This window comes from Schistocerca nitens, chromosome 7 (genome assembly GCF_023898315.1).
Source record: "Schistocerca nitens isolate TAMUIC-IGC-003100 chromosome 7, iqSchNite1.1, whole genome shotgun sequence".
Taxonomy (NCBI): domain Eukaryota; kingdom Metazoa; phylum Arthropoda; class Insecta; order Orthoptera; family Acrididae; genus Schistocerca; species Schistocerca nitens.
In genome coordinates this window covers 61,683,117-61,711,004 of record NC_064620.1, presented here as the reverse complement: position 1 = coordinate 61,711,004, position 27,888 = coordinate 61,683,117, and positions in this window count along the sequence as shown.

Below are 27,888 nucleotides of genomic sequence, written 5' to 3'. Positions count from 1 at the left end.
AAACGAAATCCAATGAGATGCAAGCAGACGCGGGAGAATACATGGTGTAATGTTTACATCAGGTTGCCTATTACTATGAACACATTGTAGTCGTTCTCCACGCATTGTAGCGGATCATTTACAGGCCGCTATGGTCGCTGTTGTGAGCGACCACCGGTATGTCAGAAACAGCTTGTACTTCACAGACGCCAAATAGTGGAAAGCTGCACACATTTGGCCGATGTTGCCACATATTTCACAGAACGGAGTGCCATCTAGTGGTTGATTCCAGAAGTAAGGGTGTGACGCTGTTGCCACCTGGTGGCCGTTCCCTGACAAGGGTTGCCTGTTAGACCAAGCGATCGGGCAATCTGTTTCTTACGTGATCTGGGATTGCATCTTCTACAAGAATCTGCTATTATGAAGTCTTACTTATTACTATTCGTACAACATAATTTAAGATGAATTCTCGACATAAACAGTATAACGGCTTGTTTGTCGCATTTAGTCTTCTGCGTAACTATCCTCATTTAATAGAAGATGTGGTCCCTTATGTAGCTGATAATCATTTTGACATGATTTTGATTTTACGAGGGCAGTTCAATAAGTAATGCAACACATTCTTTTTTCTGAAACAGGGGTTGTTTTATTCAGCATTGAAATACACCAGGTTATTCCCCAATCTTTTAGCTACACAACACTATTTTTCAACGTAATCTCCATTCAATGCTATGGCCTTACGCCAGCTTGAAATGAGGGCCTGTATGCCTGCACGGTACCATTCCACTGGTCGATGTCGGAGCCAACGTCGTACTGCATCAATAACTTCTTCATCATCCGCGTAGTGCGTCCCACGGATTGCGTCCTTCATTGGGCCAAACATATGGAAATCCGACGGTGCGAGATCGGGGCTGTAGGGTGCATGAGGAAGAACAGTCCACTGAAGTTTTGTGAGCTCCTCTCGGGTGCGAAGAGTTGTGTGAGGTCTTGCGTTGCCATGAAGAAGAAGTTCGTTCTGATTTTTGTGCCTACGAACACGCTGAAGTCGTTTCTTCAATTTCTGAAGAGTAGCACAATACACTTCAGAGTTGATCGTTTGACCATGGGGAAGGACATCGAACAGAATAACCCCTTCAGCGTCCCAGAAGACTGTAACCATGACTTTACCGGCTGAGGGTATGGGTTTAAACTTTTTCTTGGTAGGGGAGTGGGTGTGGCGCCACTCCATTGATTGCCGTTTTGTTTCAGGTTCGAAGTGATGAACCCATGTTTCATCGCCTGTAACAATCTTTGACAAGAAATTGTCACCCTCAGCCACATGACGAGCAAGCAATTCCGCACAGATGGTTCTCCTTTGCTCTTTATGGTGTTCGGTTAGACAACGAGGGACCCAGCGGGAACAAACCTTTGAATATCCCAACTGGTGAACAATTGTGACAGCACTACCAACAGAGATGTCAAGTTGAGCACTGAGTTGTTTGATGGTGATCCGTCGATCATCTCGAACGAGTGTGTTCGCACGCTCCGCCATTGCAAGAGTCACAGCTGTGCACGGCCGGCCCGCACGCGGGAGATCAGACAGTCTTGCTTGACCTTGCGGCGATGATGACACACGCTTTGCCCAACGACTCACCGTGCTTTTGTCCACTGCCAGATCACCGTAGACATTCTGCAAGCGCCTATGAATATCTGAGATGCCCTGGTTTTTCGCCAAAAGAAACTCGATCACTGCCCGTTGTTTGCAACGCACATCCGTTACAGACGCCATTTTAACAGCTCCGTACAGCGCTGCCACCTGTCGGAAGTCAATGAAACTATACGAGACGAAGCGGGAATATTTGAAAATATTCCACAAGAAATTTCCGGTTTTTTCAACCAAAACTGGCCGAGAAAAAAAATGTGTTGCATTACTTATTGAACTGCCCTCGTATTGCGCCCCAGTACAGCCGTAACAAAAAATTAGTAGGCCTATGTACTTTCTATCATTGTAGGATTAATAACAGTGAGATTCCATAACAATCGATTCCAGAAGAAGATGCAATTCTCGTTTGTACATACACACCCAGTTACGAGTTAACAGGTGTAGAAACGCAGTTCTTCTGCGTTGAGCGAGCAAGCGCAGCCTACCTTCGTGACGTACGCGCCGCGGCCTGTCTTTCTCGTAGGCCTCGGTCGATACACACACCACAGCGGTCCTCGAACACCCACAACTTGTGTCGTTTCCGAAATTCTCATGCCGAGTATCCGGGCCGTCACAAACTGCGTTCGGTCAAACTCAGATAGATAGCTCGCCTTTCCCATTCTACACACGGACAGCGCGGTCATTGGGACTAGATGCCCGATCCGTGCGTCTGACTAGCAGTCATACCTTTCAAGGTAACGCTGCTATCTCACGGACGGGTTTATATCGATAGTAGATGTTGTGGCCGTTCCGTGTGTTTCGGAAATCAGTAGTCAAGGATCAGTAAAGCTGTTCTCTAAGTAAATGATGACTGACAACCTCAGCTGCCGACAGGTGTTGTTGATATACCTCGATGTGGACAGCTGAAAATGTGTGCCCCGACCGGGACTCGAACCCGGGATCTCCTGCTTACATGGCAGACGCTCTATCCATCTGAGCCACCGAGGACACAGATGAATAGCGCGACTGCAGGGACTTATCCCTTGCCCACATCGAGGTATAACAACAACACCTGTCGGCAGCTGAGGTTGTCAGTCATCATTTATTCCAGGGAAAAGCTGCACGGTCATCAACAGTAACTGTTCTTCCGAGAACAAGTTACTGTCTTCGTATATACGGTTAAAGGCTACCCAGCCATTGACCTTCGTCTGTGCGAATGCGCACAGGTTGCCCAAACTCTTACGGGAATCGCCAAAGCGTGCGCGAGTAATGAGTGGGTGGGCAAATGTCTATAAGGTGCAATACATATGTAGAATTGTGGGCAGTTGGGAATGTGAGTCTCACGGGAAGCGTACAAGGGATAAGTCCCTGCAGTCGCGCTATTCATCTGTGTCCTCGGTGGCTCAGATGGATAGAGCGTCTGCCATGTAAGCAGGAGATCCCGGGTTCGAGTCCCGGTCGGGGCACACATTTTCAGCTGTCCACATCGAGGTATAACAACAACACCTGTCGGCAGCTCAGGTTGTCAGTCATTATTTATTCCAGGGAAAAGCTGCACGGTCATCAACAGTAACTGTTCTTTCGAGTACTAGTTACTGTCTTCGTATATATGTTCTCTAAGTGTCAAAAGTCTAGAAAGTGAACGGAAATGTGTTCTCGTGCGCTGGCGCGGGAAACGACTTTATCTATTGGCTCTTTCCGAGGTGAGGGTTGTTGTTTATCGAGCGTGCACGTACTGCTTAGGAAGAGACTGTCCAACAGAGCTTGGAGCAGCTTGCTGGCTGGAGCTGTTTTCTGACGGACGACACTGACATCGGAATAGTCATTAGAAGATAACTGCATTTTGCTTCAGTGGAAATTTGAACTGCAGAGTTCTTGTGTATGACCTTATCCTCTTTGCCTTTGCACTGTGATTCTGTGTTGTTCACAGACGACATTGTAGATACCAGTTGGTGACGACGCAGACACTGATTGCGGTGTTTGTAGTCCAGTCCAGAATTCGGATTTCGGGTCTTTTGAAACTAAAAAGTGTGGTGTCACCGCCAGACACCACACTTGCTAGATGGTAGCCTTTTAAATCGGCCGCGGTCCATTAGTATACGTCGGACCCGCGTGTCGCCACTGTCAGTAATTGCAGTCTGAGCGCCACCACACGGCAGGTCTAGAGAGACGTCCTGGCACTCGCCCAGTTGTACAGCCGACTTTGCCTCAGATGGATTACTGACAAATACGCTCTCATTTGCCGAGACGATAGTTAGCATAGCCTTCAGCTACATTTCCTACGACCTAGCAAGGCGCCGTATTCAATTGATATTGAGATTCTATTAATGTATCATCAAGAGCGATGTTCTACAAATGTGGATTAAAGTTAAGTATTCCAGAAGCTACGTACTTTTCTTTATAGCATTCATTACGTATCCTGTTTCAGACCTCACGCCAGCCTGCGTGAGTTTAAGCGCGTGCCTTTCGGCTTCCTCTCATTGTGTCTAGGCTGTCTTGTCTAGACACAACAAAAAGTTTTCTAAATTTTTCATAATGCGGAGTCACTGTCATAATATATTTCTTTAAAGTCAGTACTGCCATTAGATTGTTGCTAATTTACAGTGTTATATTTACACTTAACAATCATGATTTCGCCTTCAAAGTGCCATTATCAAGTGTTTTAAGTGTTATAAATTGCCTGGGATGGCATACTGTCGTATTAAAATACACTATTAGACACATTGTCTAAGAGTTGATATTTCTGGAATATCGACTCTTAGACAATGTATGCCAGTATGCCATCCCAGGCAATTTATAACACTTAAAACACTTGATAATGGCACTTTCAAGCCGAAATCATGATTGTGTAAGTGTAAATATAACACTGTAAACAAGCAACAGTCTAATGGCGGTAGTGATTTAAAGAAGTAAAGAATAAACCACAGCTTTGACTGTATATTACTATATTTTTCTTCTGTACTATGTAGATTTTGGCCCTTACGCCATTATCGAGTACAGTGCTAAAAGTTCTTAGACCGTTAACACGTCAAATCTGTCCAAAGGAACTGACCTTACCAGATTTGAACTGGTAATGGTCTGAGAACTTTTAACAGTGTACTCGATAATGGCGCACAAGTCGATATCTAGAGAGTAAAGAAGAAAAGTATAATAATATACGGTCAAATGGTGATTTATTCTTTCAGAAAATCATTTGAAAGTAGTTAGATACGTACAGAACATTTTTTAGTTCGAGGGGCGCTCAATAAGTAATGCAACACGTTTTTTACTTTGTGAAAGCTTGTTGGTTTTATTCAGGATTCCAGTACACATACAATTCCCGACGTTTTTGGGTACAATACCCTATTTTTCAACGTAATCTCCGTTCAGTGTGACGGCCTTACGCCACCTTACTGGCAGAGCCTGGATACCCGCAGGGTACCAATCTACTGGTCGACATCGGAGCCAACGTGTTGTCGCATCAATAACTTACCCATCATCAACGTTCCGGTTCCCGCAAAGTGTATTCTTCATTCGACCAAACAGGTGGATGTCGGAAGGTGCGAGATTCGGGCTGTAGGGTGTAGAACAGTCCAGTGAAGTTTTGTGAGCTCCTCTCAGGTGCATAGATTTGGGTGGGGCCTTGCACTGTCACGGAGAAGGAGAAGTTTGTTGCATTTTTTGTGACGAAATTGCTTCTTCTATTTCCTGAGGATAGCACAATACACTTCAGAGTTGATGGCTCTGAGCACTATGGGACTCAACTGCTGAGGTCATAAGTCCCCTAGAACTTAGAACTACTTAAACCTAACTAACCTAAGGACAACACACACATCCATGCCCGAGGCAGGATTCGAACCTGCGACCGTAGCGGTCGCGTGGTTCCAGACTGTAGCTCAGAGTTGATCACTGTACTGTGAGGGAGGACATCAAACAGAGTAACCATGTAAGGTGGCAGAATAAATGGTTAGATTCACATCTTACATGAGACCCTTATAAATCGCAATGAGAAGGTGAAGATGACACCTAACGTAAATCGACAGTTTTGAGGACATTTGCCTATCAATGTGTAATGCAAAAAGGGACGACAGTCAATTGACGGTAATTAATACACCATTCCTGTACAATGCAGGTTTTTTGGCAGAAGGTAGAACAGGGAACGTGAGTCAAGTCGCTTTTGGTTTTCAAAAGCCAGCTCCACAACAGCGTAGCGAAACCGCGCTGTAGGAGTTGCGCCGGCAATCACTTAAAGGGGTGACAGGAAGGAGGACAGCGACACTGGGCCAGGTGATTCAAGCTGGAGGGCTGTCTGTACCAAGGGCATCGGTACAAGAGCAGAGAAGAAGCTTTAGAAAACTGTGTTTCGAATTTCCAACGGGATACGAACAAAATCAAGTGACGCATTTTCGTCCAGCGAGTGCGACATGTGGAAAGGTCAATGTACTTTAGGCGTCTAGAATGGGCACAAAACGTCCGATTGGCAGAAACTCACTAGGAAGGAGAAGACTACTGAAGTTTCGACACAGTTTGATGGAAGGGACGTTGCGGTTGGTGGAGGGTGTTCCTACAAAGTAAGAGGAATGCTGCTATTGGTCGAAAAAAGCTGTGATGTGAAAAATGAACTCAAGTGGAGGGAGGCAGTTGGCTCAAATGGCTCTAAGCACTATGGGACTTAACATCTATGGTCATCAGTCCCCTAGAACTTAGAACTACTTAAACCTAACTAACCTAAGGACATCACACAACACCCAGCCATCACGAGGCAGAGAAAATCCCTGACCCCGCCGGGAATCGAACCCGGGAACCCGGGCGTGGGAAGCGAGAACGCTACCGCACGACCACGAGATGCGAGGGAGGCAGTTCTGCCATGAGTAGGACAAGAGAGAAGTTTGGTGAGGACTCTTCTCTGAACTGCCGTCAAGTGCAGAATGGAGTGCTTAATGCTCCATACAACGCAGAGAAGAAATTGGTGTTGACACTGCGCTCACAGTGGCTGCACTCCAGCTAAAATTAGCTGTAGCATCGTTTCCAACCATGCTCGTGTATATCGCCACATAATAAGACTGGGGCTGAGTACATGTTTTCTCGCATAACTAATGAGGAGGTATTGAATAGAATTGGGGAGAAGAGAAGTTTGTGGCACAACTTGACAAAAAGAAGGGACCGGTTGGTAGGACATGTTTTGAGGCATCAAGGGATCACAAATTTAGCATTGGAGGGCAGCGTGGAGGGTAAAAATCGTAGAGGGAGACCAAGAGATGAATACACTAGGCAGATTCAGAAGGATGTAGGTTGCAGTAAGTACTGGGAGATGAAGAAGCTTGCACAGCACAGAGTAGCATGGAGAGCTGCATCAAACCAGTCTCAGGACTGAAGACCACAACAACAACAACAACAACAACATCGTTTAGCTCCAACTGTGGAGAAACGAACCAGCCAGATTAGTTAATTGTTCTTGTGAGAACTGAGAGGGCACTATAATATGCACGCTACTCCAACCATGCTCGTGTATATCGCCACATAATAAGACTAGGGCTGAGTACATGTTTTCTCGCATAATGAGAAACGTAGGGAAAGTTTCTGCTGGAAAGTTCAGCAAAGGCCAGATTAGTTTTGTAGGGATTTCAATGGGAGAGAGCGGCCTTGCAGACAGCAACACGTCGCAGCTTAAGATAAAAACCGCATGCATAGGCGTAAACTTTGTTGGTTCACCAGCTTGCGTCCACTATAAACTCGAGCAGCCTTGGGTAATCTAGCACTCAAATTTGTCACTTGCTAACCATCCACCGTAGACTACACTTGATCCATCGGAACCCAACCAGGGGACAACCACGGACCGACCGACATAACGACTTGCTTCCCATCAATCAGCACATGAGAACTCAAACAGGAATGGTTACAAACTTTATAATCCACAATGGAGTCTGTATTAGCGGTCAAAATTACACACCATGTTAGACAGCGACAACAGGTGAGGAAAGGGCGCTGCCTGAAATTACGTTAGTGGCCAGGGCAGGTAACCGGAATACTAACGGCCACTAGACAGAAATTTCCACTGATGCACGCGAATTGTAGTCAACCAGAATAGTTAATTGCACCACATGGCGGATAAATTTCAGTAGTAGAAATACTCGGTGTTGCTCACAGGAAAACCTCCCCAACAGTAAACCACAGAAACTAACCACCACAACTCGGATGGACGTGACTTGGGTAGTTGAAACCACTTCTCACCTTTGACGTCCTGGGTCGGTGAACCACGAAGCTCATAGCGATCGGACAGCTCCACACACGCTCCGACACTGCGCAGGGGCTGCCAGCGGCCCCAGCCGACTGCACCTCTCGGAGATAACTTCCCTCGTCCACAACAACCGACCGACACGCCTCAGAATGCCGACAACATCTAAAATCGTCGTCAGTGGAAATGACGCCAAGTACACACAGCGTGACAAACACTTGCACGAAGACCAGAACAATACACAACAGTAACTACGCTCGCACGAAGACAAATCGGGAGTCGATGCACACGCACATAGCCGACTCGTGAACGATCGGCGAGCCAAAACGCGTCGTCCGGTAGGACGACCGACCGACTATCCACCAAGACCGTGGCCCAGCTCAAGTGATGCGTGGTGCCAATGGTCGGGCGAGCCATGTCGACGCAGACCTTACTGGTGCTCCACCTCTACTGCCGCATTGCAACTCCCGCCTGGCAGGTCCGGACTGCGCTCCAGACGCGTTCCAACTCACTGGCAGCCAGAAATCGCGTCCCGAACTCCTTTACGACAGACAACGACCGGGGAAGTAATAGCAGTCGAGCAAAGACACACTACTCGCCATTAAAATTGCTACACCAAGAATAAATGCAGATGATAAACGGGTATTCGTTGGGCAAATATATTATACTAGAACTGACATGTGATTACATTTTCACGCAGTTTGGTGCATAGATCCTGAGAAATCAGTATCCAGAACAACCACCTCTGGCCGTAATAACGGCCTTGATATGCCTGGGCATTGAGTCTGAAAGGGTACAGTACCGCCCGACATTGAAAATAGGTACAACATACTTCATTATTTTTGTCAGAACAACACATTTTTTTTGTAAAATAACTCAATTTCAATTAATACAGCGAAGCCGGATACCAGTGTGGGAAAGAATGACAATTTCTTTATTTAATTGATCACATGTGCACTCCCACAAAGTAAATCCCTACATCCAGTTTGGTGAGATCTGTGAAATGAATGAATGTATGGTCGTCTGCTAACCGCAGATAGTGAATGTGAATATATGATCATCTTTGGGACGATCCTTTGGCCACCTTTGGTGGGACCAAAGAGATGAAATTTACCTGAGCTTTGAGTGCCTGAAATGTGGCTGACCAATACGATAGCAAGGTGCTCCCCCACTTCAGCAGAGGTGCGAGAGGACCTGGAGAACGGCCATGTTTCAGCACTCTGCCGCTGGATCTTGTGCTGTTAATACCTGTTTTAGTTGTGCTCCATAATGACAAAAGAGTGGAGACATGGTATGCATGTGGAATATTTAAGAGTAGTTTGAAATAATAATTTCTCTATTTCAGGAACTTTTGTGGGGAGAATTAAATGTCAGGCAGGTAATATTAATGGGATTGTAGTAATCTTCGGAAGTGACCAATGGTCACAATGAAACCACATGTAGCAATAAGTTGAAATACTTCCGTGTGCTTAAGTTAAGCTGAATTACTAGCGTGTGTACAATAAGTTGAAATATTTAAGAAATAGCGTGTGTACCATAAGTTGAAATATTTAAGAAATGGCGTGTGCAGGACTTGAAATTAGAGACGAGTACTTCCACGTGGTGAGTACTGTTTGAGTCTCAATCTGTGTATGAGACAAAGGATAAAGAGAAGTACTCGTCCATGGTATCAGTTGAGGACTCGCATGTGTGATGAATATGTTCTTAATATTACTTTGCGTGATATGATTCCGTGTGACGCTAGATTCAAACTCTGAGAGAGAATCAAGGTGAGTCGGCCGTCTATCCAGCAACGCCACTTGGCTTGCATTGCACAGGAAGACGTGCATATATCTCCAGAGTTCATAGTAGGAAAGTAGAATTACAAAGTGGGGCAGTGTCGTGTGAAACTGGGATAAATATTAATTGAAGTGGGAAAGCTGAGAGTGATAGTGTTGTGACTATTTAGTGTTGTATTTCATGTTGCAGTGTGATGTATGTCATGTAATTTTGGGTATGTGTGGTTTGCATGGGAGAGTAGCAAGGTAGTTTCAAAAGATTAGTGGGTTATGCTTGTTCCTTCTGTGTCGCTCGATCTGGAGGAAAGTTTCGTGATGATGATTGTGAGAGTCGAAGTGTGAGGTGTAATGAAAGATCCACCATCCTATACAGAAAGTGCACTGTAGCGTTAAATAAATTACGAGACCATAATATAGAGATTCACTAATGTAAAGCCATGCCCACTTGGCGGAATTTCTCATATGTTATTGTTGTAGGTTATAGAATTTGTGTGTTTAGGTTAGAGAATTTATCGGAATAAATAAGATAGTGAAAAGAAAAAGATTGGTGGACTTTTCCTTCGAATTGTATGTTGTCATAATGTCCCGAATTTATAATGTGTGCGCCATTCATATTCAGTGCGGTGGCCACATGTTGACGAAAGCCGTTAAATAAAAAAGAAAGAAAATGCGGTATTGCCAGTGCGTAGTGTACAGTCAGAGTTCCGTAAATTAATGATAGTCAGATGCGTGTTTCCGTTGCGTATTAATCATATAGGAGGATAACTTGTAACTTAAGTGTGAGTACTAGAGTTCATGTTACTCGATAAATAAGAATGAATCCACTCGCTTGGCAGACCACTCATCTTGCAGGCCTGACTGCTTGATGCCACAGTATGAGCAAGGCATGTGGGTGCCTCTCAAGTCAAACAGAGCTTGGATGGCGTGTAAAGGTACAACTGCCCATGCAGCTTCAACACGATACCACAGTTCATCAAGAGTACTGACTGGCGTATTGTGACGAGCCACTTGCTCGGCCACCATTGACCAGACGTTTTCAATTGGTGAGAGAGCTGGAGAAAGTGCTGGCCAGAGCAGCAGTCGAATATTTCCTGTATCCAGAAAGGCCCACACAGGACCTGCAACATACGGTCGTGCATTATCCTGCTGAAATGTAGGGTTTTGCAGGGATCAAAAAATGGCTCAAATGGCTCTGAGCACTATGGGACTCAACTGCTGAGGTCATTAGTCCCCTAGATCTTAGAACTAGTTAAACCTAACTAACCTAAGGACATCACAAACATCCATACCCGAGGCAGGATTCGAAACTGCAACCGTAGTGGTCTTGCGGTTCCAGACTGCAGCGCCTTTAACCGCACGGCCACTTCAGCCAGCTTCGCAGGGATCGAATGAAGGGTGGAGCCATGGGTCGTAAGACATCTGAAATGTAACGTCCACTGTTCAAAGTGCCGTCAGTGCGAACAAGAGACGTGTAACCAATGACACCCCGTACCGTCACGCCGGGTGATACGCCAGTATGGCGATGACGGATACACGCTTCCAATGTGCGTTCACCGCGATGTCGCCAAACACGGATGCAGCCATCATGATGCAGTAAAGAGAACATGGATTCATCCAAGAAATGACATTTTGCCATTCTTGCACCCAGGGTCATCGTTGAGTACATGGTCGCATGCGCTCCTTTCTGTGATGCAGCGTCAAGGGTAACCACAGCTACGGTCTCCAAGTTGATAGTGCATGCTGCTGCAAACGTCGTCGAACTGTTCGTGCAGATGGTTGTTGTCTTGCAAACGTCCCCATCTGTTGACTCAGGCATCGAGACGCGGCTGCACGATCCTTTGCAGCCATGCGGATAAAATGCCTGTCATCTCGACTGTTAGTGATATGAGGCCGTTGGGATTCAGCACGGCGTTCCGTATTACCCTCCCGAACCCACCGATTCCATATTCAGCTAACAGTCATTGGATCTCGACTAACGCGAGCAGCAATGTCGCGATACGATAAACGCAATCGCGATAGGCTACAATCCGACCTTTATCAAAGTCTGAAACGTGATGGTACGCATTTATCCTCCTTACACAAGGCATCACAACAACGTTTCACCAGGCAACGCCGGTCAACTGCTGTTTGTGTGCGAGAAATCAGTTGTAAACTTTCGTCATATCAGCGCGTTGTAGGTGTCGCCACCAGCGCCAACCTTGTGTGAATCCTCTGAAAAACTAATCATTCGCATATCACAGCATCTTCTTCCTGTCTGTTAAATTTCGCGTCTGTAGCACGTCATCTTCGTGGTGTAGCAATTTTAATGGCCAGTAGTGTATTACGAGAGGGGATATATCAATACGCGCTGCTAACGCCGCAGACGGTCAGGCAAAGCAGCTACTCAGTAACAGTAGCAATTTAAATTAACTTAGTGAGGTGGAAGTACGTTAAAACAGGGTGTAAAATAAGTGCTGGCGGGAGCACGAACCACGCACGCCTCTGAAGCCACATCCAACGACTCACCGTGCTCTTGTTCACTGCCAGGTCACCATAGACACGAATATCTTTGACTCTCTGGTTTCCCTCGACAAGAAACTCCAAGCACTCTGCTTGGAACGCACCTACGCTACTGACGCCATTTTCAAGGTTACATATTGCGCCTCTACCCATCGGAAGCGGGAATATTCCACGATGTTCCAGAACAAATTCCGCATTTTTTCAGCCGAAATTGACAGAAAAACAAAAGTGTGTCGCATTATTTACTGAAAGCCCCTCGTACGTATGTTTTAGAGTTTGGTAACTGTTAGCACAGAATAGAGAGATAGAGAAACAATTAAAAGGCCGCTGGACCTGATGGGATACCAGTTCGATTTTACACAGAGTACGCGAAGGAACTTGGCCCCCTTCTTGCAGCGGTGTACCGTAGGTCTCTAGAAGAGCGTAGCGTTCCAAAGGATTGGAAAAGGGCACAGGTCATCCCCGTTTTCAAGAAGGGACGTCAAACAGATGTGCAGAACTATAGACCTTTATCTCTAACGTAGATCAGTTGTAGAATTTTGGAACACGTATTATGTTCGAGTATAGTGACTTTTCTGGAGACTAGAAATCTACTCTGTAGGAATCAGCATGGGTTTCGAAAAAGACGGTCGTGTGAAACCCAGCTCGCGATATTCGTCCACGGGACTCACAGGGCCATAGACACGGGTTCCCAGGTAGATGCCATGTTTCTTGACTTCCGCAAGGCGTTCGATACAGTTCCCCACAGTCGTTTAATGAATAAAGCAAGAGCATATGGACTATCAGACCCATTGTGTGATTGGATTGAAGAGTTCCTAGATAACAGAACGCAGCATGTCACTCTCAATGGAGAGAAGTCTTCCGAAGTAAGAGTGATTTCGGGTCTGCCGCAGGGGAGTGTCATAGGACCGTTGCTATTCACAATATAGATAAATGATCTTGTGTATGATATCGGAAGTTCACTGAGGCTTTTTGCAGATGATGCTGTGGTGTATCGAGAGGTTGTAACAATGGAAAATTGTACTGAAATGCAGGAGGAACTGCAGCGAATTGACGCATGGTGTCGGGAATGGCAATTGAATCTCAATGTAGACAAGTGTCATGTGCTGCGAATGCATAGAAAGATAGATCCCTTATCATTTAACTACAAAATAGCAGGTCAGCAACTGGAAGCAGTTAATTCCATAAATTATCTGGGAGTACGCATTAGGAGTGATTTAAAATGGAATGATGATATAAAGTTGATCGTCGGTAAAGCAGATGCCAGACCGAGATTCATTGGAAAAATCCTAAGAAAATGCAATCCGAAAACAAAGGAAGTAGGTTACAGTACGCTTGTTCGCCCATTGCTTGAATACTGCTCACCGGTGTGGGATCCGTACCAGGTAGGGTTGACAGAAGAGATAGAGAAGATCCAACAGAGAGCAGCGCGCTTCGTTACAGAATCATTTAGTAATCGCGAAAGCGTTATGGAGATGATAGGTAAACTCCAGTGGAAGACTCTGCAGGAGAGACGCTCAGTAGCTCGGTACGGGCTTTTGTTGTAGTTTCGAGAACATACCTTCACCGAGGAGTCAAGCAGGATATTGCTCCCTCCTACGTATATCTCGCGAAGAGACCATGAGGATAAAATCGAGAGATTAGAGCCCACACTGAAGCATACCGACAATCCTTCTTTCCACGAACAATACGAGACTGGAATAGGAGGGAGAACCGATAGAGGTAATGTAGGTACCCTCCGCCACACACCGTCAGGTTGCTTGCGGAGTATGGATGTAGATGTAGATGTAGAATGCACTCCTACGAACGCACGTCTCTGCAGGCGGGAAATCATACTCTGGGATATGCGTTTAGAGACAGACGTCAGGGCGAAGTCCCCGCCGCGATGGAGCAGAATAACGATCAGAGGGAGCCCTGAGCCCCAATGGCTGTACATGACGGTGCGGGACGTCGACTGGTTGACAGACGCGTCCGTTCTGCGAAGCAAGGCGCGTGCCGTGACTGTATCAACAGCCAAGGGCGCTCCTGCCCTGCCCCCGGGCGGCGCCTTTGATCTCCCTGCTCGTGCGTGACTCCTCAGCTCAGCCGCTTAAACACTGCCGAGGGCGGGCAGTATGCGCAGGTACATTCACTTCTCACCGTTAATACTGCAACGCGAGGGAAGATAGCAGATAACGAAATGTTACTTACTGTACTGCTTGCTCCTTATGAAACTGATGGTGTTCGAGTGTTGTACTGTGGGTTGCATACGTCGCAGGACGCTGAAACATCGTAGGCATGCAAAGTTTTAAACATGGGTGCTTGGTTCAGTGACCGTTTCTGAATTAAAATTGAAATAAATGAGCCCTCGGTCACAATTATTTTCAGTCTTATTGACAAGGTTTCAACATTTCTAAGAGTGCCTTCATCAGAATTAAAACAATTAAAATAGCCTATAACATAGTTACAAATTTATGGGAAATGACATTTTTGTATAAAAATTGTAAGTACTGACTAACAATACAGGACAGAGGCAGTACTTACATGTTAAAATGGTTCAAATGGCTCTGAGCACTATGGGACTTAACATCTCAGGTCATCGGTCACCTAGAACTTAGAAATACTTAAACCTAACTAACCTAAGGATATCACACACATCCATGCCCGACCCTGGATTCGAACCTGCGACCGTAGCGATCGCACGGTTCCAGACTGAATTGCCTAGAACCGCTCGGCCACCAAAGGCCTGCTACTTACATGTCACATAATTAACAGGCCAGAAGGGCTTTAGTCACAAAATACATAAAAAAGAAATGCGTGAAAGCGAACCACTAAGGACTGCTCGTACCTGTACCGCCACATCTTGCAACGGACTAAAGCCCTTCTGGCCGTTAATTATTGTATATGTGACATGTAACTACTGCCTCTGTCTTTTATTGTTAGACAGCACTTACACTTTTTATATAAAACATGTCTTTTCCTGTAAATTTGTAACCATGTTACAGGCAATTTTAATTGCTTTAATTCTGTTGAAGCCACTCTTAGAAGTGTTGAAACCTAGTCAATAAGAATAAAAAAAATTGTGACTGAGGGCTCATTTACTTCAATTTTCATCGTAGGCATGTTCATTAATCGGTACACTAATGAAAAAAATTGCAGTTCCACTTTCCGGCACCGGATGAAAACATGGAACTGTTAGCAGTCAGAAAGTGGTCTGCGTGCAGGACAAGGGGAGGAACGATCAAACACATGATAACGGCGGTTCTGGCACATTTATTAGGATATGGGCACAAGTTACTACATGTGTTCTCATAGCCTAGCAACATGCTGCATCCGTAACCCAGCACGGTCGGCAGCTGTTCGCAGCATATCCGGTGTAATTACAGAGGACTGTCAGCACATGCTATCCTTCAGATCAAGAAGAGTCCGGATACATCGCTGATACACACGATCTTTCAGATATCCCCACAACCACAAGTCACATGGATTTAGGTCGGGAGATCTGGAAACACATTCTGAAATTGCGTAGAGATGGTGTCGTTGCTGAGCGTTTCTCGAAGCACATCTTTCATCTGGCAAGCGACCTGTGGTGTCGTCCCATCTTGCATGAAAATAGTGGTGTGGACACAGGTGCGTTCTTGCAGAGCTGGAATCACGTGTTGTACAAGGAGGTCCTTATAACGTGCAGATGACACTGTACATACAGGGTGTTTCAAAAATGACCGGTATATTTGAAACGGCAATAAAAACTAAACGAGCAGCGATAGAAATACACCGTTTGTTGCAATATGCTTGGGACAACAGTACATTTTCAGGCAGACAAACTTTCGAAATTACAGTAGTTACAATTTTCAACAACAGATGGCGCTGCGGTCTGGGAAACTCTATAGTACGATATTTTCCACATATCCACCATGCGTAGCAATAATATGGCGTAGTCTCTGAATGAAATTACCCGCAACCTTTGACAACGTGTCTGGCGGAATGGCTTCACATGCAGATGAGATGTACTGCTTCAGCTGTTCAATTGTTACTGGATTCTGGCGGTACACCTGATCTTTCAAGTGTCCCCACAGAAAGAAGTCACAGGGGTTCATGTCTGGCGAATAGGGAGGCCAATCCACGCCGCCTCCTGTATGTTTCGGATAGCCCAAAGCAATCACACGATCATCGAAATATTCATTCAGGAAATTAAAGACGTCGGCCGTGCGATGTGGCCGGGCACCATCTTGCATAAACCACGCGGTGTTCGCAGTGTCGTCTAAGGCAGTTTGTACCGCCACAAATTCACGAAGAATGTCCAGATAGCGTGATGCAGTAATCGTTTCGGATCTGAAAAATGGGCCAATGATTCCTTTGGAAGAAATGGCGACCCAGACCAGTACTTTTTGAGGATGCAGGGACGATGGGACTGCAACATGGGGCTTTTCGGTTCCCCATATGCGCCAGTTCTGTTTATTGACGAAGCCGTCCAGGTAAAAATAAGCTTCGTCAGTAAACCAAATGCTGCCCACATGCATATCGCCGTCATCAATCCTGTGCACTATATCGTTAGCGAATGTCTCTCGTGCAGCAATGGTAGCGGCGCTGAGGGGTTGCCGCATTTGAATTTTGTACGGATAGAGGTGTAAACTCTGGCGCATGAGACGATACGTGGACGTTGGCGTCATTTGGACCGCAGCTGCAACACGGCGAACGGAAACCCGAGGCTGCTGTTGGATCACCTGCTGCACTAGCTGCGCGTTGCCCTCTGTGGTTGCCGTACGCGGTCGCCCTACCTTTCCAGCACGTTCATCCGTCACGTTCCCAGTCCGTTGAAATTTTGCAAACAGATCCTTTATTGTTTCGCTTTTCGGTCCTTTGGTTACATTAAACCTCCGTTGAAAACTTCGTCTTGTTGCAACAACACTGTGTTCTAGGCGGTGGAATTCCAACACTAGAAAAATCCTCTGTTCTAAGGAATAAACCATGTTGTCTACAGCACACGTGCACGTTGTGAACAGCACACACTTACAGCAGAAAGACGACGTACAGAATGGCGCACCCACAGACTGCGTTGTCGTCTATATCTTTCACATCACTTGCAGCGCCATCTGATGTTGAAAATTGTAACTACTGTAATTTCGAAAGTTTGTCCGCCTGAAAATGTACTGTTGTCCCAAGCATATTGCAACAAACGGTGTATTTCTATCGCTGCTCGTTTAGGTTTTATTGCCGTTTCAAATATACCGGTCATTTTTGAAACACCCTGTATAACAGGCCCGCTAGATGTCATCTCCTCGAAGAAAAACGGACCGAGAACGAAGAAGCTTGTGAATTCACACCACGCAGTCACGTAAGATGAGTGCAGTGGATATTCCCGCACGACATGTAGCGAAGTATAACCTATTGTGCGACAGCTGTGTGCATTCACGGCACCGTGCAGAGTAAAACGTGCCTCGTCCGTTCACAGAATGTTCCCCGGCCGCATGTCATCCATTTCCGCACACACAAAGAAACGAAGGGGCAAGTCACGGCGTTGTAGCCCATCTTAGGGCTTTATGTGGTGCACATTCTGAATCTTGTAGGGATACCAGTGTAAAATACGCCACAAAATCTTTTGAACTGGCTCGTCACAATACGCCAGTCACTACTCTTGATGAACTGTGGTATCGCGTTGAAGGTGCATGGGCAGCTGTACCTGTACACGCCATCCAAGCTCTGTTTGACTCAATGCCCAGGCGTATCAAGGCCGTTATTATGGCCAGAAGTGGTTGTTCTGGGTACCGATTTCTCAGGATCAATGCACCCACATTGCGTGAAAATGTAATCACATGTCAGTTCTAGTATAGTATATTTGTCCAATGAATGCTCGTTTATCATCTGCATTTCTTCTTGGTGTAGCAATTTTAATGGCCAGTAGTGTACTACTTCACAACAACAGACAATATAACTGTTACAGTCGTATTAAAAATCCCTAATATTACTATCACGACCTAGATTACTTCAGCAAATGCCATAACTAACTAATATTTTTCTTGTGATTAAATATGATATCTGCTACAATTATTAGGGTCATTGAAACTCGGCGAACAGTTAAAGGTCTGTTGTGTAGTCTGAGATGGGCACACATACATAAATACAATTTACTACTACCAAATGTAATTAGTTTTTCTCTACGTACCGTATCAGATAGGCCACCCCCTCGGATGCAGTAATACACTCCTGGAAATTGAAATAAGAACACCGTGAATTCATTGTCCCAGGAAGGGGAAACTTTATTGACACATTCCTGGGGTCAGATACATCACATGATCACACTGACAGAACCACAGGCACATAGACACAGGCAACAGAGCATGCACAATGTCGGCACTAGTACAGTGTATATCCACCTTTCGCAGCAATGCAGGCTGCTATTCTCCCATGGAGACGATCGTAGAGATGCTGGATGTAGTCCTGTGGAACGGCTTGCCATGCCATTTCCACCTGGCGCCTCAGTTGGACCAGCGTTCGTGCTGGACGTGCAGACCGCGTGAGACGACGCTTCATCCAGTCCCAAACATGCTCAATGGGGCACAGATCCGGAGATCTTGCTGGCCAGGGTAGTTGACTTACACCTTCTAGAGCACGTTGGGTGGCACGGGATACATGCGGACGTGCATTGTCCTGTTGGAACAGCAAGTTCCCTTGCCGGTCTAGGAATGGTAGAACGATGGGTTCGATGACGGTTTGGATGTACCGTGCACTATTCAGTGTCCCCTCGACGATCACCAGTGGTGTACGGCCAGTGTAGGAGATCGCTCCCCACACCATGATGCCGGGTGTTGGCCCTGTGTGCCTCGGTCGTACGCAGTCCTGATTGTGGCGCTCACCTGCACGGCGCCAAACACGCATAAGACTATCATTGGCACCAAGGCAGAAGCGACTCTCATCGCTGAAGACGACACGTCTCCATTCGTCCCTCCATTCACGCCTGTCGCGACACCACTGGAGGCGGGCTGCACGATGTTGGGGCGTGAGCGGAAGACGGCCTAACGGTGTGCGGGACCGTAGCCCAGCTTCATGGAGACGGTTGCGAATGGTCCTCGCCAATACCCCAGGAGCAACAGTGTCCCTAATTTGCTGGGAAGTGGCGGTGCGGTCCCCTACGGCACTGCGTAGGATCCTACGGTCTTGGCGTGCATCCGTGCGTCGCTGCGGTCCGGTCCCAGGTCGACGGGCACGTGCACCTTCCGCCGACCACTGGCGACAACATCGATGTACTGTGGAGACCTCACGCCCCACGTGTTGAGCAATTCGGCGGTACGTCCACCCGGCCTCCCGCATGCCCACTATACGCCCTCGCTCAAAGTCCGTCAACTGCACATACGGTTCACGTCCACGCTGTCGCGGCATGCTACCAGTGTTAAAGACTGCGATGGAGCTCCGTATGCCACGGCAAACTGGCTGACACTGACGGCGGCGGTGCACAAATGCTGCGCAGCTAGCGCCATTCGACGGGCAACACCGCGGTTCCTGGTGTGTCCGCTGTGCCGTGCGTGTGATCATTGCTTGTACAGCCCTCTCGCAGTGTCCGGAGCAAGTATGGTGGGTCTGACACACCGGTGTCAATGTGTTCTTTTTTCCATTTCCAGGAGTGTAGTTCATGTACTCACTATCTCCATTTCCAGAGATGAAGAATGTTACTGTTAGAATTAGGGATTATTCCAGAGTAAATGCGATGTAAGATTATTTAAATAAGATAAAATATGTGACACATTAACTAATGACTAAAGACAAATTACAACTTTTGTACATAGAAGAAAATAACTCAAGAATAAAGTTTGGTGACATATTCCAAAGATGTGGCTGAACAAAATAATCTTTTCTTTCTTAGGTCCTAAATTACAAACAGATAAGATTTCTTTTAGTTCAGTTACTGAAGTTTCTCGTTTTTTTTTTTTTTTTTCTTTGTACACTCAGAGCTGCTTCACTCGCCTGCTTAATATCGCTGTTATACCTTATCTGTTTGTAATTTAGGACCTACGAAAGAGAAGATTATTTTGTTCAGCCACATCTTTGGAACATGACACCAAAGTTTATTGTTCAGTTAATTTCTTCTGTGTACACCCGTTGTAATTTGTCTATAGTCATTACATAATATGTCACATATTTTATCTTATTTACATAATCTGACATCACTTTACATTGAATAAAGTAAGCAGGAGATCCTGGGTTCGAATCCCGACCCGGCACAGATTTTTCACTCGTCGTCGCTGATTCCACGTAATGTCCCGATTCAGCCGACATCACTAATCCCTTTCCTTTCCTCCTACCTCCGTCCAACTACAATTTACATTTATGCGTATGACATATGCTTTTCCTTCTTTCACTATCCTTTCATCGTACACGTATTTAGACCATACGCGTTGCACTTTATCTCTAGGCATCTTCAGTTGGCATTGTAACAAAGTTTTTCTCATGAATCTATTTGCAAAAACAGTTCTCATGTTTTAAACTAGTACTGTTAGGGACAGTAATGAGAACCGCACACTCACCACAACGGACCAGGGAATGGTTCCATTCAAAAGTAATCACCAGACAAGTTATGATATTCATCTCAGTAACAGACGAGACGATCGATACCTGTTTCGTAGAACGCGGTTGGCCGCTGACGGATCCACATCTGCACTCACTGTGCCGGCCGTGGTGGCCGAGCGGTTCTAGGCGCTACAGTCTGGAACCGCGCGACCGCTACGATCGCAGGTTCGAATCCTGCCTCGGGCATGGATGTGTGTGATGTCCTTAGGTTGGTTAGGATTAAGTAGTTCTAAGTTCTAGGGGACTGAAGACCTTAGAAGTTAAGTCCCATAGTGCTCAGAGCCATCTGAACCATTTTTTTGCACTCACTGTTGCACTTCCTCGTCCGAATAAAAACCGACGTACACGCACGTCTTTCTTCAGCTTGTCAAAAATATGAAATCACGCGGTGGAATATCCGGGCTGTACGGAGGATGTTGCAGTGTTTCCCAACCAAATCACTGAAGCGTAGCCTTCCTCCAATTGGCGATGTGAGGGCTGGCGTTATCGTGAGATTCTTCGTCACAATCAATGCGCAGTGATGTGAAGACTCTTTGCAGCATCTGTGACGCAGCATAAAGTCAAAACGCCCAGGGATGCTGTCGGACGGTATCATCCCGTTGCATGTCAACGCCCGCCCCCAAACTGCCAATTTGAAGAAGGCTACGCTTCAGCGATTTGGTTGGGAGCACTGCAACATCCTCCGTGCAACCCAGATATTTCACAGCGTGATTTTCACGTCTTTGGCGACCTCGTTTTCAGTCGGACGAGTAAATGCAGAAGTGGACGCGGTTGTGGATCCGTAGCGGCCAACCACATTCTACCAAGCAGGAACTGATTGTTTCGTCTACCAGTAGGATCTACATCTACATCTACATCCATACTCCGCAAGCCACCTGACGGTGTGTGGCGGAGGGTACCCTGAGTACCTCTATCGGTTCTCCCTCCTATTCCAGTCTCGTATTGTTCGTGGAAAGAAGGATTGTCGGTATGCTTCTGTGTGGGCTCTAATCTCTCTGATTTTATCCTCATGGTCTCTTCGCGAGATATACGTAGGAGGGAGCAATATACTGCTGGACTCCACGGTGAAGGTATGTTCTCGAAACTTTAACAAAAGCCCGAATCGAGCTACTGAGCGTCTCTCCTGCAGAGTCTTCCACTGGAGTTTATTTATCATCTCCGTAACGTTTTCGTGATTACTAAATGATCCTGTAACGAAGCGCGCTGCTCTCCGTTGGATCTTCTCTATCTCTTCTATTAACCCTATCTGGTACGGATCCCACACCGCTGAGCAGTATTCAAGCAGTGGGCGAACAAGCGTACTGTAACCTACTTCCTTTGTTTTCGGATTGCATTTCCCTTAGGATGAATGTCTTAACGCTTGTGCTGAATACTTTTGAGTGGAACGATTCCATGATGCCGCTGTGGCGGGTGTTCGGTTTTTATTTGATTGTTTCTCACATTAAACAGCATTAAATTACTATTATTACTCACGATTTTTTTGTTTCCTACTTTATTCCTAATGTTCTTTTACACATGGGTGTTCGATTTTAGAGCCCTACACTTCACTGACACTGAATATGAGCAATAACTGTAATTTAATATTGTTCAATAGTAGTAATCTAACTGAAGACAGTCGTGCACGTTCTTGAAGAACAGATTTGTAAGACAAACTGCATTATTACAGTGACCACTGTAGACGCTTTGAAATAAAGCGGAACGCTTATGATCCTAGTAAGACTTCTGTTACAGTAGCAAAATACGGTGTATAACCTATATTACACGTACATCTGCAACTGAGAAAAGATGGCCTAACAGCAAAAATTACAACGTATTTATAAGTAATAATTTATCCACATTCGGTCTGGTGTTGTGTGCTTGATTTGATTTTGAAGTACTGATACGTTCGCAGTTTTGTTTCGCGCTTGATGCAGACTTTTAAAATGGAAACCATAAACATACAATGATGAAGGTGGGAAAGCTAAAGTAAGTTCTTGACAGTGTCAGAGACTTTGTATTGGCATGCTGCCACTACAGGAAACAAGATTCAGGGACGAAAGCACTATGGAATCAGAGGGATATGTAATTCTGAAAGGGAAAGCCGGTGCTTGGGGGCCAAGGCAGCCTTTTATGTTTGGCACAGACTTCGTAGTAGATCGTAGGTACCTGGATAGTATCACTGCTTGGAAGGGCATAAACGAGAGGCTGTCGTATCTGACAACGAAAATAGAAAACAAAACCTATACAATAGTAATGCACCTGCACTAGCAAATGATAAGAACAAAAAAGACAAAGGAGGAACTGAACATTTTTGGTCCACTTTGGATAACGTAGTGACAGATGTGGACAGAAGAGGTCTCACTATTTTTCTAGGAGATTTTGCGCAAATAGGCACGGCAAGGAAGTTTAGAGGTCTTGTGGGAGATTATCCAGGCCACAAGAGAACAGACAAGAATGGTGAGAGATTAGTGGACCTGTGTAAGAGACACAAGATGAGAATAATGATCACCTATTATAAAGCTAAGGCAAGCAAGGAAACAACGTGGGTCAGCCCTGGAAACAGAACTGGGGAAAAACAGCTAGACCATGTAGCAATCCGTGACAAAAATCACTGAGAGATTATGAACACGAAAGTGAGGAAAAATATCAGGATGGAATCAGATCACTGCCTTGTCGAAATTAAATTGCAGATGGATACCCAACAGAGAAAGGGGGCGTAGGACCATAAACACACAGAATCGACCTAGATCTTCGGAAAAAACACAGAGCAGAGTATGCAAAGAGAGTGGTAGTTCAGAGTGATTGGAAGAGTGTGAGAGATATGATGGAAGAAGAGGCAGTGCGACTGGCTGCTAATAACAAGAAAAGGATGTATGTGAGAATGCAGTCGAGACCAGGAGGAAAGCATGGGTGAAATGACAATCCCGTAAAAAGCAAGGAGACTGGCCGAACTTCCAGGATGCGAGAAAAATTGCTAGCAAAACGATCAGAAATGCCAAGAGAAGTAGACGGAATAAGAAACTTGAGAAGCAATCGCAGCCTTCAAGAAACACAAATCACGAGTCTTTTTCAGTGAAATGAAGAGCAGAATTAAAGATTTCGCGGCAAAAGAACCCTTCGTTATAGGACAAGATGACGCAATAAAAATTGGCGAGAAAGAGGTGTGCAAGGAAATGGCTAGGTCTTTTAGGGATTTGCTGAATGCAGAAGCACCGACAGTGAAGTGGACACACTTACACTCTAGGGACGAAAAAAGTCATGATAGTCTACAGAATGCACCCACCAGGGCAGAAGTAGCAGAGGCAATCAAAGACCTCTAAAACAATAAGGCATCAGGCAATGGTGGTCTCTGTGCTGAAGAGATCAAGTGGGGTGGGCCTGAAATAGAAAGAATGGATATCTGGAGAAATAAGAAAATGCCCATAGACAGGAAAGAAGCCATTATAGTACCACTACACAAAAAAGGGGACAAGAAAGTACTGGATAACTACAAGGGCATCTCTCTCTTAAACACAGTGTACAAGGTTTTGTCGAGAATCTTGCTGAACGGAGTTGAAGAACAACTGGGGCCGACAATAGGAGGGTACCAATGGGGCTTTAAAAAGGGAGGAACTGTACAGAACAGATATTTGGAATAAAAAAGATAATAGAACACAGACGCAGGAAAGAAAAAAAGACAATCGTGACATTTGAGGACTTCCAAAAGGTCTGGCATTCAGTTGACAGAAGTCCTCTGCTTGATGTGTTAGATGATAGAGGACTGGACGCTACAACACACGCAATAAAAAAGGAAACGTTAAGCGACACTATTGTCAGACAGCTCCGAAATAGAAACAGGAGTCCGACAAGGGGAGGGACTGTCACCAATTTCATTTAAGCTGATTTTGGAAGAAGTAATGAGACAGTGGAGACAACTAAATACACTAGTGGCCATTAAAATTGCTACACCAAGAAGAAATGCAGATGATAAACGGGTATTCATTGGACAAATATATTATACTAGAACTGACATGTGATTAAATTTTCACGCAGTTTGGGTGCATAGATCCTGAGAAATCAGTACCCAGAACAACCACTTCTGGCCGAAATAACGGCCTTGTCACGTCTGGGCATTGAGTCAGACAGAGCTTGGATGGCGTGTACAGGTACAGCTGCCCATGCAGCTTCAACACGATACCACAGTTCATCAAGAGTAGTGACTGGCGTATTGTGACGAGCCACTTGCTCGGCCACCATTGACCAGACGTTGTCAATTGGTGAGAGAGCTGGAGAATGTGCTGGCCACGGCAGCAGTCGAACATTTTCTGTATCCAGATAGGCCCGTACAGGGCCTGCAACATGCGGTCGTGCATTATCCTGCTGCAATGTAGGGTTTCGCAGGGATCAAATGAAGGGTAGAGCCACAGGTCTTAACACATCTGAAATGTAACGTCCACTGTTCAAAGTGCCGTCAATGCGAACAGGAGGTGACCGAGACGTGTAACCAATGGCACCCCATACCATCACGCCGAGTGATACGCCAGTATGGCGATGACGAATACACGCTTCCAATGTGCGTTCACCACGATGTCCCCAAACACGGATGTGACCATCATGATGCTGTAAACAGAACCTAGATTCATCCGAAAAAATGTCGTTTTGCCATTCGTGCACCCAGGTTCGTCGTCGAGTACACCATCGCAGGCGCTCCTGTCTGTGATGCAGCGTCAAGTGTAACCTCAGCCACGGTCTCCGAGCTGATAGTCCATGCTGCTGCAAACGTCGTCGAAATGTTGGTGCAGATTGTTGTTGTCTTGCAAACGTCCCCATTTGTTGACTCAGGGATCGAGACGTGGCTGCACGATCCGTTACAGCCATGCGGATAAGATGCCTGTCATCTCGACTGCTAGTGATACGAGGCCGTTGGGATCTAGCACGGCGTTCCGTATTACCCTCCCGAACCCACCGATTCCATATTCTGCTAACAGTCATTGGATCTCGACCAACGCGAGCAGCAATGTCGCGATGCGATAAACGCAATCGCGATAGGCTACAATCCGATCTTTATCAAAGTCGGAAACGTGCTGGTATGCATTTCTTCTCCTTACACGCGGCATCACAACAAAGTTTCACTAGGCAACGCCGGTCAACTGCTGTTTGTGTGAGAGAACTCGTTTGGAAACTTTCCTCATGTCAGCACGTTGAAGGTGTCGCCACCGACGCCAAACTTGTGTGATTGCTCTGAAAAGCTAGTCATTTGCATATCACAGTATCTTCTTCCATTCGGTTAAATTTCGCGTCTGTAGCACGTCATCTTCGTGGTGTAGCAATTTTAATGGTCAGTAGTGTAGTAACATGAAGATCAAAGGTCTGCAAGTAAGGTGTAAGGTCAAACATAATGCAACAGTGAACTGCCTGGCATTCGCAGACGACATGGCACTCTTAAATGAGACAGAAGAAGAGGCAAAGACAGCTCTAAAAATGTAGCCAAAACATCAGAAAAGGTGGGACTGAAGATTGCATATGAGACGAAGACATTGAACACCAAGTCTGAATGGAAGATAGATGGCCAAGTGGTTGAGAAAGTCAACAGTTTTCGTTACTTGGTGGAGAAGATAACTGGTGGCGTACAGAGCAATAGTAGCGCAGTAGACTGGGCACAGCTTTTGCAGAAGCTTCGGTATGCGGTGGAAACAAATATCTGTCACGGAATGCCAAATTCGACATTACACAGCAATTGTAAAAAGTGCTGCTCTGTATGCATCAGAAACGATCACAGTTGGCAAGAGAGCTTGTATACAGTTGGAGAAAGAGGAGCGGAAAATTTTGAGAGACGTATGGGGCATCAAAAAACATTGGGATATCTGGATACACAGAACACGATAGGAATAATACGAAAATATTGAACCCATATCGAGATACAGAAGAGGAGGTTACGATTTGTTGGGCATATCATGAGGATGGACGAGGAGAAGATGACTAAGAAGATGTGGAATGCAACATGTCACACGGGAAGCAACTGGGTGAAGGAAGTCAGAGATGACTGGAAGGCTGTAGGAACAGAAGAAAGGAATCTGCATGCAGTAGTACAGGACAGGGAGAAGTATAAAGGGTTGGTGGATGGTGACAGGCGGCCGGGCGCCAAAATCAAAGTTGTGTTAACAGAAGAAGAAAGAAACAGAACAAGCGAGAGAATGAAGAGGTATTGGGGAGAAAGAAGACGTGCAAAACAAGCCACAAGTGATCCTGAAGGGTCCTAACTAAGCAGAAGAAGAATTTATCGACTTTATTGGTTGTTGAGCTACGTGGCTGTGGATTTTATTACGTTAAGTGATACAGCAACCAACCACTTTTTTACGTAGTTTTATTTATACCATTACGCTTTTCGGGCCTTCACACATCTTCAATTGCCGTAATTCATACTTCAATTTTCAGTTATTTTTGTAATATTCTAAACAGTTTAATTAATCAGTGACTACTGCAGTTATTAAATAACCATTCATAGGGTCAGAACATTCATGCTAAGAAATTTAAATTTATACTAGAAATAGTACTTTCCCAACTTGTTAGTAAAATGTAAATTTGATCATAGATATAGTTTTTGTACTAAACAATGCCGTTAATCGCAACAACGCGGATTATGCGCTGTTTTTGTGCAACATACAAATGAAAAAGTGTTTGTACCACGATTATAAATGGGACAATCGTAACAACAACAAGGATAGTAAAAAGTCAGATCTAACGACTACTAAATCGTGGATATACAACTCGCGAAGTATAGTATCTAAAAAAAACTGTTATTTTGCTTTAGCCAGCTGCAGCATCCCAATCTGTGTCGATGTTTGAACGATATACCAACTGAAGATTGAAATATGTATTACGCCAACTGAAGATGGGCGAAAGCCGGAAACGCTTACTGGCATTAATAAAAATACATTAACATTAGATGAGAGCTGTATGTCTTACAATATCGAGATAAATACGTAAATATTCGATATTCCTTGAAATGCAGGACTGTTGTTACCACCGGCATCAGGAGGTGCGAGTCGTCACAACAAACAACACACAACAAGCTACGCGAAAATAATTATATTGCAGAGCTTCAGGAACTTACTAATGCGATACAGTGGTAACCCCAAATCATATACGTACTGACGTGTGCTATTCCATTTCTACTACATATATTAGAGAGGCTAAAATACAGAAATTAAAAATTTAAAAAAGTAAAGCTGAAGTTTTAGGGTGCGGTAGTTTGATTATTATGATAGTTTTAAATTTAAAAAAAATTGTTTAGCTAG